This window comes from Mus caroli, unplaced genomic scaffold (genome assembly GCF_978045245.1).
Source record: "Mus caroli unplaced genomic scaffold, Mus_caroli_1 scaffold_15, whole genome shotgun sequence".
Classification (NCBI taxonomy): domain Eukaryota; kingdom Metazoa; phylum Chordata; class Mammalia; order Rodentia; family Muridae; genus Mus; species Mus caroli.
The window spans coordinates 37,705,461-37,725,905 of record NW_028227270.1 but is presented as its reverse complement, the minus strand read 5'-3'; the positions used below and the strand labels follow the sequence as shown (position 1 = coordinate 37,725,905).

Sequence of the window (20,445 nt, the reverse complement as noted above, 5' to 3'; positions counted from 1 at the left end):
AATAAATACACTATTTATATTAAAAATGGAATGCTTTTTTCAAAATACCTTTTCTTCATGTCTTCTTAAAGCATTACATTTTGTATTAATAGTGTTCTTTACGTTTATTTTAAGAATTGATATGACTTTCTTACTTGAAAACATGTACAATTCTAATGTGATTTTGTGTTGTTTGATGATAATATAAAATTCATTTAAATAATGAGATGAGAATGCTTACATTTCAAATTGAAAACCATTTTCTATTCATAGACTACGTAAACATTTCAAGAACTTTTATTTTTAAAAGGGTGTTATTTTTTTTAAGTGGCTAGACAGGGGGCTGGAGAGATGCTTCGCTGGTTAAGAGTACTTGTTGCTCTTCCAGAGGACCAAGGTCCAATTCCTAGCACCCACATGGCAGCTCACAACCATCTGTAACTCCAGTTCCAGGACATCTGATGCTTTCTTCAGACTTCTTGGGCACCAGGCACAGACGTGGTACACAGACAAGCTTACAAGCAAAATGCCCATACACATAAAATAAAATAAAATAAAATAAAATAAAATAAAATAAAATAAAATAAAATAAAATAAAATATGAACAAAGTGGCTAGATAGTGAATAAAAACAATGTGCACATCTGTTTTCCTATGGGTAACCTGTGGAAATACCATTGTGGTTTCAGAACGTTGATACTTATTTCCTGCTCCTCCTCCTCCCTCCTCGTCCTCGTCCTCCCTCCTCCTCCTCCTCCTCCTCCTCCTCCTCCTCCTCCTCCTCCTCTTCCTCCTCCTCCTCCTCCTCCTCCTCCTCCTCCTCCTCCTCCTTCTTCTTCTTCTTCTTCTTCTTCTTCTTCTTTCTTCTTCTTCGATAGGGTTTCTCTGTATAGCTCTTGCTGCCCTGTAACTCCTTCTGTAGACCAGGCTACCCTTTGAGAGCTGGCATTAAAGGCATATGCAACTATTCCTGGAGGTCATTTTATATCCTCCAGTGACTCACATTTTCCTAAATTTGCTAAAATAAAACACACCATGTTATGTTGGATTCTGGGTGGTGGCTGTGAAATGAACGACAAAGAATAAATGTCCCTTGTGATTAAAAACTAGAATTAAAGTTGTTGAGTAAAAGATATTTATAATACTAGGTCAATTGTCTTACCAGTACTTTGAGACTGTTAAATAGATCTTACAACAATGGAGCATGTAAGGCCGTTCTTCAGTGTCTCCGGATTAATGGATGGCTTTGTTATCCTGTTATTCTGTTCACCCCCCCACCCCCTCCAAGTTAAACAAGCCGCAGTAGAAGCATCCATTCCTATTTGCCTAGAGAACTTATTTCACCCTCTGTTCTACTTTCCTGTGGAATTAACCTAAACTAGTGAATGGAAATGAAAAGCATATAGTTGTGATTGCTACTAAGGAATATTTGATTGTTCTCAAACAGGGCTGCAGGCCAGAGTTAGTAGACTACCTTAGAAAGATGATGGCCATCTTTTGAGGTACAAGCATGTGGCTTTCTGCTTTGCAGCCAACTGCCAGACCACAGGGGGTAGAGTTTAAAAAGTACAGATAATCGACTTTATTCAGAGAAACAGAGAGTTCTGAACCATATCGGGCTTGATGGTTTGACTCGATTTTAGCTCAGAGTCTGCACAACGCAGTCCAGAGATCTAAAAATAGTCAGGCTTCGCCTCTCAAGGTGCTTGGTGTGGGCGGTGGACAGAGCAGACAGCAGGCTGTGACTGGCTGCAGAACTGGCTGGGCCAGGCAGTGGCAATGGCTGAGGCTGCAGGTCCGCCGCTGGGCATCACAAGGCCAGTCAGCACCGTCCAACAGCCTGAGTCCTCCCTGAGCTGCCGCTACTCGCGGCGGGCGACAGAAAGCGAGCGTCTGATTGGTGTTTCCCGGGAGACCGGCTGCCCTAGCTGCTGGAGCTAGTGCGCCGGCGCGCGCGCTCCCGGATGGTGCGCGGGAGAGGCGAGGGGCGCGCTGAGGTTCGGGTGACCTGGTGGGAGGCCTTCCTGGTTTGCGGAGCTCACGTGCTCGCACCCCGCCACGGGAAGGTTGAGGACCCCACCGAGCTGTGTAGTCCAGGTCGCCCCTCTCTGCCCCGCAGGCTAAGAGCATCTATAGGGGATGCTGAATGTGATTTGCTTGTCCCTTGGCAGGTTACCAGGGACCTGGCCTTGCCTGTGCCTCTCCAGTGTTCATTTGCTTAGGAATCCTTGAGTTGTGTTTGCGGATAGGGTGGTGTTGGAGTTAGTCTATTTTGGACAAGGGTTTCTGGCAGGCAGATGTTTTCTGCCCCAGAGCCTCTTACTTGTCTGGTCGGCTCTTTAGGGTTAAAGGGGTTCTCTACTGAGCTTTTCTACCTCTGCTTACCCTTGCCCTCAATAGTTCAGGTTTCATGATTGTGTCCCCTCTATCTCCTCATACTTTTTTTTTAAGTTAGTGGGCTGCTGCTGACAGAAAAGGATCCCTCAACCTTCGTCAGAAAAATTGGTACACGGTGGTCCTGGACTTGGGTTCAGGGAGCACCCACTTAGGTCCTCTCCAGGAGTCGCACCAACGAACCAACAGGAACTTGGGGCATCGTCACAGCACCAGATTTGCTGCAATTATTTATCTCTGTTGGGTGGATACAGTAGAACTTGCTCAGAGATTACTTAAAAAAAAAATCTGGGTCTTAAGCACTTACTAAAGCCAGTTAATAACATCATGCATGGACATTTAAACTTGTTGTAAGATGCAGACAGGATTAAGGGGAAGTCACGCTGTGCGCAGCTAATGATACCATCTTAACTCTAACTGGCCTAAATCCACCTCCCTTGGCTCAGGTCCGGGTCTTAGACCCTTCGATGATCTCAAAAAAGAGGGGGGCCTTGGATGAGTGAACTGGACAGACAATAGGAGCATCTTTAAATGTTGCTTTAGGTGACAGTCAATAGTCCTGGAAGGCTATGGTGGGTCTTACTGTTGGAAAATGAGCAAGACCACCAAGAGAAGTCCTAAGCACGCTGGTGTGCTTGTTCATGTGATAATAATGAGACACATCGAAGGGTATTGGCCAACTTGTAGAGCAGTTTTCATTTTATTGTCCACAAGTGTGAAGGTTGTTGTATGCTCGGGGGTTGGGTGGGGGTGGGGCTTTCAGATCCCCCAAAATGATGACTTCCTGGTCTCTGGTCTATTTGTAGTGCCAAGGCCAGCTACTTTGAAAAAAGATAATCCAGGGTAGTATCTCAAAGGTAAATTTCTCAGAGTATTACTAATAACCTCTTGACATAAGTTTCAAATTGATTATTGTTTTAAAGGAGTTTGTGACTTTTATATGACAGGGCAAATTAGAAATAACCCTGGGAAAATGCTTCAAAAACTGCTGCGTTATTAAAACAGCTAACAATAACCATCTGGTTCTGTCACTAAGTAGCTATCTGGCAGATTCCTTGTGTTTATGAGTTTCTTTTAGTAGGCATATGCCTTGGAAGAACAAGTTATCAGGATAATTTTTAACTGTAGATTAGTTTTGGGCATTTTAAAAAATTTAAGCCCATGCTTTTAACAAGGTTAAAATGTTTGTCTTTTATCATTAACTGCTAGTGTGAGATTGAAAATAACTGTAGTTACTGGTCACTGTAAAAACTGGTGTAAACCTGCAAAATGATGGCTAAGGAAGCACTGCAAATGAAGGTTGTATGGAGAAGTAGCAAAATGGTAAAACGTCAATGCTTTCCTAATTATGTTACAAGAAACAAGTTGCCAAATATTAATCATAGTGTCTTTTAAATCTTTGTCTTTTAGAGAAAAAAATCTATCAACATATAGAATAAAATTTATTAGACTTTACAAATTAATGACATATATGAAAAGAAATATTTTCACTGAATAAATATTTCAAACAGTTTATATATTTATCAAGTCCATTGTAATGAAAAAAATCTTCTATAATCTATTTGGAATTAATGTCTCCTTGAAGACAATAACAGATTTAATATCATTGAAATTCAGATTCTACCAACTAGCTTCCTGTGAAGGCTAAATTTCTTGTATGGTAATAATAAAAGTGTACTTAGTTCTTATTTTTAATTCAGTGAGTATTATGAAGAACCTGATACAGTTGCATTAATGTAAGAGTATTGAGGAAGAACCTACCCAATAGGTTTTAGACATTACATTTTCAAAAGCAGACATTTTATAGACGTTAGTTGCTTAAAATTATTTTAATTGATTGCATTATCCTTAAAATACATGCTGTCTGTACAGTGTTAAATTATTCCTGGCTAGTGCTAGGTATATGAAGTTTATAGTGTAGACCAGTATGTGGCATTGCATGAAAACTGTTTAAGAGCTTTAAATACAAAACTATGGCCATGACTGATTGATGATAAACAGATCTGAAAAGAATAGGAAAATATTTATATTTGAACCAAGATCTTACTTTGTAATCCATGATGACCTGAAATTCAATATGGAGCCTAACTTGGCTTCTAACAGAAATCCTCCTGTCTCAGCTTCTGAAGTGATGGGATTACACGAGTAAGATATTCCCAAATAAAAAAACAAAGGAACAACCAAACAAACAGATCTTGATCTTTAGAATTTATAGTAGATGCCCCATGAATGGCTTTAATCATGGAAATAGCTACACAGCAAGGAAGTAGGAATTAACAAATTAACATTTGCCTTGCTTTATAAAATGACTGGACAACTTGTACACAATTAGATTAATACCAGAGATGCTCAGTTATTCCAGAATCAAACTAGAAATTGCTATGTAGCTGAAGATTTCCTACACAAGACTCACGCTCAATTATAGCCTGAAGTCTCAGTTTGCAGATGTAACGTGAAATTCCAGTGACTCAAACAGCAGGGTACAAACACTGTATCTATTTCTACCAATTTGTCTCAGATGAACTAGCTGCTAAGGAAAAATCCATACCAGGACTGAGTTAACTGCAAGTGTGTTTCCTCTGTAACAGGGAACCCTATCTCCATTAGTATGCTATGCTCATGGACAAAAAAAAAAAAAAAAAAAAAAAAGAATTTAAATTTCTGCCCTTCTAGACTTTAGTCTTATGATCTATATTGTCACATTAGAATATATGAAGTGAAAATTATTCATGTTAACCAATTACAATTGACTAAATGATTTTCTTACTGCTGGAAATAGAAATTTGGCTTTGTTTATTAAAAGTTAATACTCAGCTCGCTCTATTTCATTACAGATTGTCTAATTCAATTTTGAATTTTCAAATTGCATTTAATACAATAAAAAGCTCTTCTGCAGAAAATGCAGCTTGAAATGGGAAAATATTTATGCTTTTATTGTTACAAGTGATCAAATGCGGCCTTGCTAGATATTAGACTATCCTGAGCGCCACTACATTATTAACTAATGTAGTGCTCAGAGTCATTACCACATTCATGGGTGTCTTTCTGATATCTCTCCAGTCCACTGGATTTTGAAGTGTGATTATGTAAATTTTCTACTGATAAATAAATGACTATAATTGTACTTGAAATACCACTCAAATTCTTAAGACCATGGGCTCTAAATAATATATTATGCATTCCTTAATTATTTATCAAGACTAATTCAAAATAACTGTAGGGCAAAGCATACATTTATTTTTAAATAGCCATCCCCTTCCCCAATTTTTTCAGATTAAAAAGTATTCCAGATGGTGAAAATATGGGGGATAAGAAAAAAGCTTGGTAAGTGCAGGAAGTGGGAAGTGTATTCTTCAAGGAGATGTTTGCCTTGCCCAGTAACACTATCACCTTGATGCTGTTTGTACATCATGTGATCTTAATGTGCCTTTAATAAAGGCTGTCTTGGTGGTAAAAAGAAAAAAAATATTTAAAGGACGAATGCCAAATTCCTCATCATTATATGACAAAGGAAAAGGAGAAAATTAGGAAAGAAAATGCCCCTCCACCCGTGGTTATTTTTGAAAGTTCTTTTATAATCATAATGAAAAAAATTGTAAAATTTGAGTAAGAGTTCTATCAATCAAATGGTACTAAATTTCAAGTATGGCTTTCTTTCATTTAATTTTGGATATAGAAAATCACAGTAGTTGAATGGTGTCTTTTCATTGTTCAACCCTGTGAGGCTGTACTCAGAACTGTGGTTGGCTGTGCCTTTAAAGGAAGCATGTGTGTGTGTGTGTTTTACCTACATAAATCCTAATTGCAGAATCCACTCTAATCACCATGTAGAAATCATCCGAAGCCTCAAGTTCATGAGCTGCACACTTTTCCTTTTTATTCTGCAGACCACACCTTATCTGGTTGCTAATGAAATACAGGAGATTGATTGCAGAAAATCTTCAAGGGAATATTTGCTGTAGCACATATAGTAAGCTCCATTTGGTGCATTAGCATTTAGCCATTTTATGCAAATTTAGAGAAAATGACTCATGTATATGATTTAATATGCATCGGCGATAACTCATACCACCCTTATACGAAAAAAGAAATTAAAAATTCATTAGAAAACTAGACTAGTGTCACTACATGGTTAAAACATTATTAAAGCATATTTCAATGTTTTGCTTGCACTAGCGTTCTCATCATGGTGCCCACCATTTCCTGACAAAGGCCACAGAGGAGAAAACATTCAACTTAAAATGTCTGCTGGTACACATGGCTGGATTTGTGTGTCACTAAACAATGAGCGAGCATAGCCTTGAATACCAACTATTTAATTAGCACTTTTGGAAGTCATGCATAGAAAATAGCTCATTTACATGCATCTGCTTAGCGATTAGTCCCATAAAAAGCCACCATTTTTTTGTTGTTGTTGTTTAATATTGTGAGCATTTTACCATTCGTCCATGAAAAAAAAATCAAAACGTATGTTATTATTTTCAAATCCTGAAATTCAGATATTTAATATAAAAAGGCAAAAGTCTTCATATTTCTTTTCAAGATATATTTAAATTACTTAACCTTAAGTGTACCATAAAAGGCTTGATACAAGTAATAATTAAGAACTTCAAAGGGCAGTGGAAGCCCTCTAACAGTCAGTCCTTGGTTTAATTAAAGGCTATTATTGGGGAGCTCGCAAATATACAGTTATGTTTAATGACAAGTAATGACTACTAAAGCAGTATTTGAAAGTTGTGAGGATCTTATTTTAAATATTACTGATATAGTCTAGAAAGTATTTCTAATCATTTCATTTGAAAATAAATGACCTACATTTCCTGCAAAAATCAAACTGATAACATTAGAAGCCTACTGGCTTTAGATGCTCTTGCCTTTCATTAGTTCCTGAGTCTACACATACCTGTCATTATCACAAATTAATTGTGTGCTTCTTGAAAATCATTTCTGCCAACTTAAATGCCTTTATGAAGGCGTGCTTTTCTAATACAGAGGAGTGTTTATGAAGGCACATATACAAACGTGCAAGGATGCACTGACAGCGAGACAGGCTTTCTTCAACCATTTTGGAAGATGACATTCTGCTTTGAATGCAAATTGATATTTAATATCTCCATAATAAATTATTTGCTTTAGATTTTTGTATTATTTACTGCATTTTTCAGATACCCAGACAATTAGCCAGGAAAACAACAGATGATTCTAAATGAACCACATATATAAGAAATGCATATTAGTGTAAAATTTAAATTTATTGTATTTGTACTTATACTTATTGGACTATTTAGCTTTATATATATTTATTTGTATGAGGAATTCAGTTGAATTTTCATAGATACAATTCAGGGATGATGAATGAATTGTATATACATTTTTGTTTTGTTTTGTTTTGTTCTAAGATAGGATTCCACCATGTAGCCTTGCCTTGATGTCACTGTGTGTAGCATGCTGGCCTTGAAGAGATCCACCTGCCTCTGGCTTCTGAGTGCTGGAATTGAGGTCTATGCCTGACCTTATATGTACATTCTTATGTGAACTTTGAATGTATATCTCACTTATTGTATTTGCTAATTATCTTTCATAACTAGCTTGTAAGCACATCTATAATTTAAAAGTAATTTGTTTATCATGCATGCAAAAATTTAATTTTATGTGTAATTTGTTATTATGCCAATGTGACACTATTTCTTCTGTTCATTTATGGGCCAATGAATATCATGAGATGTATGAACCTACAAAGATTGCATGATTACTTAGATTAACTGTATCGATATAAATTTATTTAGCTTATCTTGCTACTTAGCTAGATTTTATATATATTTACCTATATACATGTACATACTCATATACATACATAAATATATAGCCAGATAGCTAAATAATTATATACACATATATGTACATATACACATATATACATATATAAAAATACATACACTTTCCATAATGGGATATATATCTACATATGCATATATAGATACTTGCATATTATATACACATTCCTTGTGGCAAGTATTCCTTATGTGCCATTTATATAGCATGTTATTTATTTATTTATTTATTTATTTATTTATTTATCTATCTATTTGGTTTTCCAAGGTAAGGTTTCTTTGTGTAGCCCTGAATACTGGAACTTTCTCTCTTTTTTTTCCGTTTTTTTCTTTTTTATTAGGTATTTTCCTCATTTACATTTCCAATGCTATCCAAAAAGTCCCCCATACCCTCCCCCCCACACCCCTACCCATCCACTCCCACTTTTTGGCCCTGGCGTTCCCCTGTACTGGGGCATATAAAGTTTGCAAGTCCAATGGGCCTCTCTTTCCATTGATGGCCCACTAGGCCATCTTTTGATACATATGCAGCTAGAGTCAAGAGCTCCGGGGTACTGGTTAGTTCATAATGTTGTTCCACCTATAATCAGCCTCCAAACGCTGACACCATTGCATACACTAGCAAGATTGTGCTGATAGGACCCTGATATAGCTGTCTCTAGTGAGACTACGCCGGGGCCTAGCAAACACATAAATGGAACTTTCTCTATAGACAATGCTGTGTTTGATCAGAGATTTGCCTGCCTCTGCCTCCCAAGTACTGGGATTAAAGGCACGTGTCACCACTGCCTGGTATAGAGCCGTTTAATTTGATTTCACTTCAATTACCTATTATATTCTTCTTAAAACCAGCACCCCCCTTTTCTAAGACAGGGTCTCCCAGACTAGGTTGGAATTCAGTATGTGTTCCAAAGTGATCTTAAGCTTGCAGTTGTCTGTCTACATTAGTCTCTTAAGTGCTGGGGTTCCAGACATATCACCACACCCAGCTTAAACCAGCCATATCTTTTACTTACCAACCATATCTCACATTCCTTCCCCAAACACAAGCCCTCAGGATAAATGTAAGCTTTTAAAGGTATGCAACCTACTATATGTTGCAGAATTCTTTGTAGCCAGAACAGCAATGACAAACAGTGCATGTTATGTGTTGATGAGTGAATGAATTTAGTTTTAATAAAAGATGGCTCTTTCTGAAAAAAGCTCTTGCCATGTGGGCTAAGGGGTTGGTTTGGAGAGAATGGTTCTTTCAACATGAGTTCTCTTGAAGATGCCGAGCTGTTGAGATTGTATTTCCTAGAGAAAATAGTTCTTTGGGAGTGAGTGACTGGACAGAGCCTCTAAGCAAGCTTTCAAATGTGTTTGTAGTACATGCTCTGAAATCTGGTATTGCAGGTGAGGAACCATTAGTAGACTCAGACTGTGTTTAGCCAAGTTAACTGGACAACTTGGGACTGAATCCTCAAAATCATAAAACAATTGCACCAACACATTTCAAATGAAATATTTGGAGGTAATTTTCTGTACTATTTCACCTCAATTAAAATATCTAATTCACTGAAGTACACTGCTCATGAAAATGACTGAAATGTTTATAAATTTAATTTCTGACTGAAGAAATGAATGAAGGTCAGTATCTTTAAGATCTAACCTCCTTGACTAAATTAACATTTTATTTTGTAGTGCTGCCATCAAGTTCAGGGCCTTTGGCATACTTGGCAAGGGCCATCCCACTGTGTGTAAGTATGTGTGTTTGTATATGTGTGTATGTATGTGTGTGTGTGTTCATGTGTGTGTGTGTGTGTGTGTGTGAGAGAGAGAGAGAGAGAGAGAGAGAGGGTGTGTGTGTGTGCATGTGCTTGTGTGGTGCGTTTTCATGTGTGTGTGCAGTTGTGTGAGGGTGCATGTGTGTGTGCATGTGTTTGTGTGGTGTGCTCTCTTGTGTGGGTGCAAGTTGCAGACATGTGAGGTACACATAGAGGCCAGAATCTGACACTGGGCATCTTCTTCTGTCCCTCTTCACCTCATACTGAAACAAGATCCCTCACTCTATGCCTGCCTAGCTTTTACATTAGCTCAAGAGATCTGATGTGAACTCTAGCCCTCATAGCTTTGTGACAAATGCTTTGCCCACTGAGCTGTGTCTTGAGCCCCTAGGAACAGTTTTGAAAGCTTCATTGGTTACCTTAGAATACTAGAAATTATGATTAAAGATACACTAGGAAATGGGACCCCTGTGATTTAACAATTAGTCTTTCTGAGTATCTAACCTGCAGTCAAAGAGCTACATGGAGAATTTAAGTCATTGATTATATTTCATCCAGAAATATTTCATATACAGACCGCAAAAGGCTGACTTTTCACATTTTTACAGAGTACAGGTTTAAAATAACAAGAGAGGAGCTGGAGAGATGGCTCAGCAGTTTAAACCTCTGGCTGCTCTGAAGAGGAACTAGATTCAAATCCTAGTACTCAGTTGATGGCTCAAAACCATTTGTAACTCAGGTTCCAGGAGATCCAATGCCCTCTTCTGGTCCTCAAAGGAATCAGGCATATATGATATTGTACACAGTCATATCAAGCAAAACACACATACAATAAAATGTTTTTCAATAATTGAAAAAAATCCAAGAGAAAGATGTGAAACTTAATCCGACTAAATGTTTCTTAGGCTTATGTTCCACCAAAGAAGATTCTATGGCTCTTAGAAAACAATAGTGGATTGTTGCATTCACAACCCAGTGGACTGGAGAGATGGCTCAGTGTTTAAGAGCACTGGCTGCTCTTCTAGAGGTCCTGAGTTCAATTCCCAGCATCTATATGGCAGGTTTCAGCTCCAGTTCCAGGGCATTTGACCCTCTCACACAGATATACATAAAAACAAAACACCAATCTACATAAAATAATTAAATAATTAAAAAGAAGCAACACCCATATGTGTTCACAAGACTGAGTAGTAGATAAAATATCAGAAAATACAGCCCACTTGCACTTATGTATCACTAAGAAAGGGTACTCTGGATTTGGGTTAAATGTTTGACTATTAATTTTCCAATGTTATTAACATACTACATTAGCCAGGAATAACATTTTTTAAATGCAATTATTTCTGCTTTTGTGTTAAAAGAGAACAAATGATAACTTTGGGGACATAATGAAATTTCCAATTCATCTATTTTGACCATTATGACTTACTTTGAATTCTGGTAAAATTTGAACTGATATAGTCAAATAGACTTTATCATAATGAAAAGCAGAAAATTCAAAGGAGGTGTTCTGTCTGCATTAATTTCATTATTTGGGTTTATTTTTAAATTATACTTATTTATTTTTAGACAGTCTTATGTTATAGCCCTTGCCAGCCTAAAACTCACTATGTAGATTAGGCTGGTCTCCAACTCACAGAGGTCTGCCATCTTCTGCTCCCTGATGCTTTTGGCTTTTAATGACAAAACAAACTCAATGTAAGGTGACTCCTTCCATACATTTAAGGTAAAGCTAAATCATTTAACTAGTAAGTATTTACAGAGTAACTTATCGGAATACAGAATGCTAGATGAGGTTTGTGTGGTTGTGAATGTAGGGTTGGGAGACAGAAAGCTTTGAATAAGAACCACTGAAAAAGTACAAGACATGAATAGAATAGATGAATTGTAAAAAAAAAAAAGGCTTTGGTTGAAGAAAGTAGATTAATAAATATGAAAAATACTGAACACATGCTTAAAATTGGTAAGCACTTATTACTAATACTATAGAAATCCATAGTAAATATAAATCAATATAGAAGTGTAATGTCAGCAGCTTTGGGTTGGAGCTGGGAAAGAGTTATGGAATTAAGAGAGATAGGAAGAAGAGCAATATAGGCCAGAAAAACAAAGTGATTGATGATGACCCAGATGCATGAATAAGCATGGCTTGATTTCAGAGAGTGAGAAGAGTGAATGGCTTTATGCTCAGTAATGGTGATTAATATTTGTAGACAGGTGGGAGAAGCAAAATTACTTAATTCTTGAAACATCTCATTGGAGATAGATATGATGGCAGAAGTTATATTTTGTTATTTTGAATTGTTTTTTATTTTATTCAGTGCTAGTGACTGAACCCATGACCTCATTTATGCTAGGCAATTATTCTACTGTTTTTCTCCATACCTATTCCTAGTGTTTTTGTTTGTGTGATATAGTCAACAGATATTTATTGAGGATCTACTATATCTAAAATACTTGGCTACCACTGGAAATACAGTAAGACCAAATTAATTAGTAGTTAACATTATGACATGTGTATCACAATAGGGATGTTAGACATAAAACAAATAATTGTAGCTGAGCTGTGGTGGTGAATGCCTTTAATCCCAGCACTTGAGAGGCAGAGGCAGATGGGTCTCTATGAGTTCAAGGCCACCATAGTCTATAGAGTGAGTTTCAAGATGGCCAAGTCTACTCAGAGAAACCTTATCTTAGAAAACAAAAACAAACAAACAAACAAACAAACAAACAAACAAACCAAAAAATTGTGTAACTGACTAACTGTATAGGCAAGTTCTGCAATGGATAAGTACAGAGAAATGGCTGGGATGAGAGGCCTGATCAGAAAGCTTTCCTTCAAAATCAATGCTTGGGCAGTTAGATAGAAGGAGGACTCAATGCAAGAGAGGTCAGACAGAATGTTCAGACAGGGAGATAACACATGTCAGGGTCCCTAGGTAGGAGAAATCCTACTTTGAGACAGTTCAAAGAAATAGACAGAAAGCAAGGTAAGATGCTCTAAGAAAGGTTTGGTGTCAAAGACAGATACTGTTGTTAGTTTTTGTCTTTGATATGAATGTGGTAGAGCAGCATTGAATGGTTTTAAACTAAGACAGGCACATGTGACTTTTTACTTCAAAGAAATTTACCTTTACGACTGGGTGAGGCAAAACTCATGAAGCTGCTGTCCGGTTAAGAGGGGCTTATGGTTTGAGCTAGAGTAGTTAGTAGTTAGAATTGAAAAAGACAGGTATGTCTGAGAGGAGTTTAATGAAGCAAAATATAGCCCTCTGCACACAATGAGAAAAAATAGCATTGTTTAAAAGAAGGCTTCTGTTGGCAGCTTTCAAGGGAGGTACAAGTTGGAGACTTAGAACATTCTGACTGGGCAATGGATTCTGAAAGTGGGAAGAAAAAAGGCAAGATATGTGTGAAATACATTCAAAGAGGAACAACACTGACTGGTTTTTGACTAAACATTTTACTGCAAACGCAGCATGTTTTATATGTTAAGAAGATTTTATATTTTAATGTGAATACATATGCACATGACACAAAACACATACTCATGAAGATAAAAAGCTAATATAGTGGTTGTTTGGTTGGGTATAAAGAGAAGTTATCATTGGATTCATGTAGTAAAATATGTGGGTTTTTCGAGGGAAGCAGTATAGGTAGCAAACAGCAAAGGCCTGATTCTGGATAATTTAGAAGGAATAGCAAGTGCTACCCATGGACTTCTTTACATTTGAAAACCCAGTCACTCTCAGTAACTCCCTCTTGAAGGCAATTTAACTTTTCACAGCTTTCTTTCACTTATTGAAATAAGTAAAGTCCTGTAAAACATGGCGATGGTTTTCTACCCTTAGAACATGAATGAGTTGAACACCATGCAACAATCCAATAAACCTAGCACTCACAGCCAAGGCAGGAAGATGGTAAGATTGAGGACAGCCTGAACTATATGGCAACATTATGTCTCCAAAAATAGAAAGATAGAAAAGATTAGGCACATGTTTATATAATTCTAAAAACAATTAGAAGTTAAACAATGTCCCATGAATATTATTACAATGATTATCAAGTTATTCAAATATGTTCAAATGCATGGAAATATCTCTCAGAAAAAAGAAACTGATTTTTAGATTCAGTGAATATTCAGAGTATTTTTCTAGAATACACATACTTGGCACTGGATTGGGTCTATACATTTTTTTCCTGACTAGGAACTTATATTGCAAAGAGGAAAACTTGTCACTAGACAAACTGCTAAAAGAAGGATTGAGATTTGTTAGGACTAATAAAATGCAAATGGGAGTTATGACACAGGAGAATGGCCAGACAACAGTTACTTGGGGAATTGAGATTCAAAGAGACACCTTAATGCGTGATGTCAAACCAATCGCTTTTGCTGCTGCCTTTGTTTCTCTGTGAAGCTCATGGTGGCATCAAACGAATATCCTCCTGTCTCAGCTTCCCGAGTCCCAGGATTCCTAACATCTATCACCATGGTCTGCTACTACCTACAAGTTTAAAATGTGTAAGAAGTATATATGTACTCATATAAGCATACTAAACCCATGGTGTTTAATGGAAACAAAAATTTCTATTTTTGGTTCCCTGGTCATAGGAGACAGGAGGATGCAGAGGAAAGCACAACACATCTGTGACTACTTAAGTGCATACTTCACTTCTGTAATTATGCATTAAAGTTCAGTGGAAAATACAGGAATCAATCTTTTGCCTGCATATCCTGCCCATGAAACTTAGCATTCAGTTTTTTCCCAAAGGATTTTAAAGACAGGATATTCTGGTGTATACTTTTCTGTTGCTCCATAAGAAAATATTTAGGAAGGCAATACTATCACTAATGTTAGGTACCTACTTAAAGGCTTATATTTGCATATTTTAAACAATTAAATTCTTGTGTATGCATGCGATCTGTGGATAGGTGTGTGAATACAACATGTAAATGTGGAGGACAGAAGACATCTTTGTAGAGTTTGTTCTTGTCTTCCATCTTTCTGTGGCTCTGCATATTAAACTCACACCATTAGGTTTGTGGAGCAAGTACCTTTCCACAGAACCATCTTAATGACTCCAGAAGTTTAATTTTTGGAATTCTAGTGTAGATACTGATAGGGGATAAAGTTATTCGCAAACAATGATTGATAGCAGAAATAGAGAATTTTAGGTTGACCATTATGAAAATAATAAGTTAGAAAGCAAAAGATTAGGATTGTTAGTGGTAGCAGTTTATATTTAGCTATAAAATTGACAATGATTATTCTTTCTTACACCTATGTAATAATGATGTTTGTATATGAATATGTTATGAAGTTTTTATTCTATCAAGTATATTTTGTTCTTTTAGACTTTTATTAATTGCCTATATAGTTTTCAGAAATATTGGCATTTTTTCTAAACATATATTTTCAGTTTAGTTTTTAGACTTCACATTCAGCAGAACTATTATTTAACAATTTTAATTCATCAATTACAAATGGACAAAGATATGCCCGTTGAAGCACAAAGTTGCACAGAGATAATATGACAAAAAAGCTTGTGAGTTTCCTTCGCTCCGTCCATCAGGAATGTTTTAGTCATGGTCTATAGCTTTGGCTATAGACTCATGGCCAAGGCAACTTATAAAAGAAAGTATTTAATTGGGGGCTTGCTCCCAGTTTTAGAGAACAAGGCTATAATCATCATGGTTAGAAGGATGGTGGCAGACAAGAAGGTCTACTCCTGGATCAATCTAGAAGAGCTTACATCTGATCCGAGAGAGAGAGAGAGAGAGAGAGAGAGAGAGAGAGAGAGAGAGAGAGAGAGAGAGAGAGAGAGAGAGAGAGAGGAAGGGAGAGAGGAAGGGAGAGAGGAAGGGAGAAAGAGAGAGGGAGGGAGAGAGAGAAGAGAGAGAGAGAGGGAGGGAGGGAGATGGAGGGAGAAGGAGAGGGAGGGAGAGAGAGAAGAGAGAGAGAGGAAGAGAGAGAGAGAGAAGTCAAATATATGACTCTTTGGGAGGGCATTCTCATTTAAACCACAAAGAGTAATTTCATTTTCTTACTAGCTTCTTGTATCCTGTTGAAGTTTGGAAACTGTCTTAATGTTGAAGTTGAAATCACTTAGTTTATGTGAAAAGCTCTCAATTTTCTTCTTTTCTTTTTTATTTTATTTTTTTGGTTGTGAGCCTAGTCTTCAATGGCTGAGCCATCTCTCCAGTCAGATTCTCAGTTTATCACTATCTTGGGCTTTGTAACATTTTCTCCTATTTTACATCTTTATGTAAATCATGATATCAAAGGTACCTCAAGACTGAGTTCAAACATAAATCATGCATACTTCAGAATAGTGGGAACTATCTGTGGTTAAAACTAGGCAAAAATTAGTATTATTAATTTTGAGAAACTCAGTCTAGAAGACATAAAAAGTTATGAATAGTTTCTCTAATAGAGAATTTATAATTTGTTCATAAGCCTTTTCCCTGAAAACCTTATGTGCTTCACCAACTTTCAAAATATGAAGGTAGTTGTTTTCAATTGTAAATTATATAAATATCAAATCTTAGCTTCTCTTATAATTAACAACCCTAAAAAACTAAACTAAACCAAACCAAAACAACAAAATCAAATTTGTACATAGTGTGGTCAGTTAAGGCCAGCTGGCTGAGGTGGTGCACACCTTTAATCTTAGCATTCAGGAGGCATAGGCAGGTGGATGTCTGTGATTGAGGCCAATCTGATCTACAGAGCAGGCTCCAGGGGAGCCAGGACTACACAGAGATCCTGCTTGGCACATCATATGAAGCATAATATAGTAGAATGAGGCGGCTAGGTAAGTGGCTTAATTTCTGGGGTTTTGATAAAAAACATTATTTCAAATGAACCTAAAATCAAATACAGTGCGATCCATGCAGAGCCTGGGCAAGGAGGCACTGATATGACTAGGCAAACGTGTCTTCCTCAAAAATGGCAATTCCTAGGAGTGTTCTAGAGTTGACGAGGATAAGAGAGATAAGAAGAAAGAAAAAATGACGGAAGAGTTTCATTTAATCCCTGTGAAATGTTTGTGTTTTATCTTGGCCTTATTTCTCAGAGGTAGAAACTGAGGCAAGCATAGGCAAAGTGTGCAAAGTAGTAGCAGAGACAAGAAAGGACAATCAAGAAATATTTAGATATTTGACTAAATAGTTCTGTTAAGCTTCTGAGTCAACAAATTAACAAACAAACAAAAATCCACTTCAAGAATATTATGGCATATTTGGCTACTCCAACCATTAACAAGCCAATAAAATCCCAGCCCTATTAAATGGAACATTTTCTAATTAGCAGATTATTTAATGAAAAATCATTAGATATCACTGAATGGTGAGGTATGAAGAGAAATTAATGTCTATAAAGTAAACAGCTTATTTCTTTTAGGATCACATGCTGTGGTATATTTAGGTATAATTTATAGGCATATACTTAATATTTTAAATTTACATAATTAGAAATTACATCTACATCTATAACTATTTTAGTACTCACTTGAATTTTTTAACAAAAAGAATCATTTTTTATATGTCAAATTTTATCTTTGGCTGCATTGAAAGGAAAACACATTGAAATAATGTTTCCTGTCTGCTTTTATGGCTATCTAAACATATTAATTCTAGCGTAAATAAGTGACAATTTTCTTTACCTTATGTTTAAGTGTGTGTGTGGAGAAGTGTCTTTAATGATAAAAAGAAAGTTAAAATTAACATAACCCGTATTGGGTATGCAAGCATCACTTCAATCAAATATACATTACCATTTTTCCCCTTTAAGACTCTGAATTTAAGCACACAAATAAATTATTGGTTCAGCGTGCTCTGCAGAACAACTGAGCAGGCTGTGTGTTGCAGCTTGACATTACCTAATTGCACGGAAGGCAAATTGACTCTGGGAAGAATTGTGAATGAAGGGACGTTTCTATCTTGGGTTTAGGTAATAAATCTGCCGCCCTCCGAGCTTTCTACCTTCACAGTTGTTTCTCCTGCCACATCCATTCTTTCCTCCTTGACTCTGTTGATCCTGGTTCTGGGGACAGAATTGAACATTACTAATCCCCAAGGGGAAAATGGCTCTACAGTTTATTGTCTGTCTCAGTTCATTCTCATTGTGGTTACCAAATACTTTATATTGGATTATAAGTGCTGTTTTTTCCCTTCATCGCTCTGAGGGTGAAAAGTCCAAGGCCACGGGGCCATCGGATTCACTGTGATGAAGGCCTATTCCAAGTGTGGTGTTGTCTATGCTGTCCTGTTGGAGGACAACATACGTAAAGGCAAACGACACAGAAGGGACAGGCACCTCTAGGATGCACGCCTCTTCTCTAAGGGCGTTGTTCTCCTTCATGATGGCAGAGCCTTATAGCTTAATCATTTCCCTCAGTGCTCCTCTTAAGACTAATGCATTAGGGATTAAATCCCAACCTGATGGTCTTCTGACACTGGATCTGTGGGCGGCTCCTCCACTGTAGCGCTGTTGCTCTCTGAGCCAGTATTACTATCACTGGTCCCTTCCACCTCCATGCTGTCAACCCCCTCCTGTCCACTTTCCTTGTCCTCAGGAGTAGAAGTGCCTTCTTCACCATTCTGCTGACTCTCTGCAAGATGTGCCTCCTCTGTCTCAATCAGGATGTTCTCCTTGGCTTTGTTTGCCACTTGCTCTTCCTCAGGGGCTATGCTGCTTTGTCTCCGCTCAGCTTGCTCTGCTGCCTGCTTCTCATTCTCCTCCTGCCTTTTGCGGGCCTGTTCCTCCGCCAGTGCGGATCTCAGCTGCAGACTTCTCCATGTGCTACTTCCACTTTCAGACCACATAACCTTTAAAGTTCATTGTTAAAGGAGTCTCTGCTTTTCAGGAATTTCCTCTTCTTTTCCTGGTGTCATTCTTCTATCTGAAGGAGCTCGGCTTCTAGTTTCCGCTGATGAACCATTAAATACTGGACCTGTTGCTTGAGGACCTGCATTCTAGCTGTTGTGACAACCGACCACACATCAGATACCACTCTCTCTCTGAGGATGTCACTGATGAGACAGTAGTTTTTCTGGAAATGGGCAGTGACTGGGTGCTCCATTGAAAAGCTATCATCATCGGGATGATCTCAGCAGGCTGAATGCTAATCTAAGGTTCTCCTTTCTCCATGAGAGACTGTCTCTGTCAACTTTCTTCCTCTAATGCAACGTCTGCACGACTTTTTGTATTAATATAGGTAAGGTACACTGGGGAATTATGATAGGCTTTCATAGATTCAGTGTACTCTATCTTTTCTGCTTCGTATTCATTTAAATATTCTTGCTTCTCTTCATCAGTGAGATATCGCCACATGCCACCAATAATCTTGTCAACCTCCCACAACTTTAGGTCAGGATTGGAAGCCTTTACTTGGCCCCAGACCTTTCTGCTGTACCTCATGTAGGCATCAGCGACTTATCTGGTGGAGACTTTGGAACAGTAATGCTAGAGGACACCGTGAACCCGCTGTTGGTGCTTGGGTTCCCTCCCAGACTGTAGTTGTTGTAGGGGAGATGACTGTATAGATTGTATCCCACAAACCCTGGTGTGCTGGGCATTTCTGTTGCAAGAGCTGGGGTGGGAAGTGGGGTGGTCTTTCCGTGGGCCAAGAAGGCACCTGCAGCTCCGGCTTCACCCAGTATCTTATTTCTTAAAACATAATGAAGCTTCAAAGAATGAAATTGCTTCATTTAACAAGTATCTACATACTGTTCTGTATATCTTACAGACATTTACTAGTTTAATCCCCAGTAATCTATGATGTAGGTTTATAATTGTGAAATTTCAGGTGATTAATAGGGAAAAGTTTAAAAAGCATTTGTTATACTTCTTCTTTGAAAGCATATTACAATACAAAAACGTCATGTGGCCATCTCTACCTGTTCTGTGATGGAAATCATGAGCCCAGGCCAATCCAGCCCATACCTTCCACTCAGTCTGATTCCGCAGGAGGCGGTGGTGACAGTCAATGCCAAGATTCAATTAGAACCTCACAACAGGGGTTTGGCTAGCATATTCAAATAGAAATGCTTACATCTAAGCACAGTAAATTTAATGAAGATAAGTGAAATTTTTGAGTTGTTATGTTTCTATAGTTGAAATATTATAAGTTTTGCTATTAACAATGTCAAGTATTTTATTTATAGCATTTTAATATATTGAAAGTAAATTTTTTTACTTTGGAAATAGCACAATGTGTGATTCCACTTTTAAAATTTCTTTTACAGAGTGGTCCTTTCCATTTTTTTTAAATGCTTTTTAGAGAAGCACTTCTTCCTAAGAATAAAAAGGAATTGTGATCATTCTTTTTGGTGCTGCTATACAGCAGTGAGAATCTATTTCAAGGATATCATAACTTGTTTTTATTTTATATTTATCTAATTTTTAAATGTGCAACAATACTTAGATGTGGATTGTATTCTTTATGACGACTGAGTTGTACTTTATCAGATTC

At 37.3% G+C, this 20,445-nt stretch overlaps 1 pseudogene; it reads right to left on the bottom strand.

Annotated features, from left to right (window-relative positions):
* Positions 1 to 18,397: 18,397 nt before the first annotated feature.
* LOC110307714 (SWI/SNF-related matrix-associated actin-dependent regulator of chromatin subfamily E member 1 pseudogene) lies at positions 18,398 to 19,549 on the bottom strand (annotated as a pseudogene).
* Positions 19,550 to 20,445: the final 896 nt, after the last annotated feature.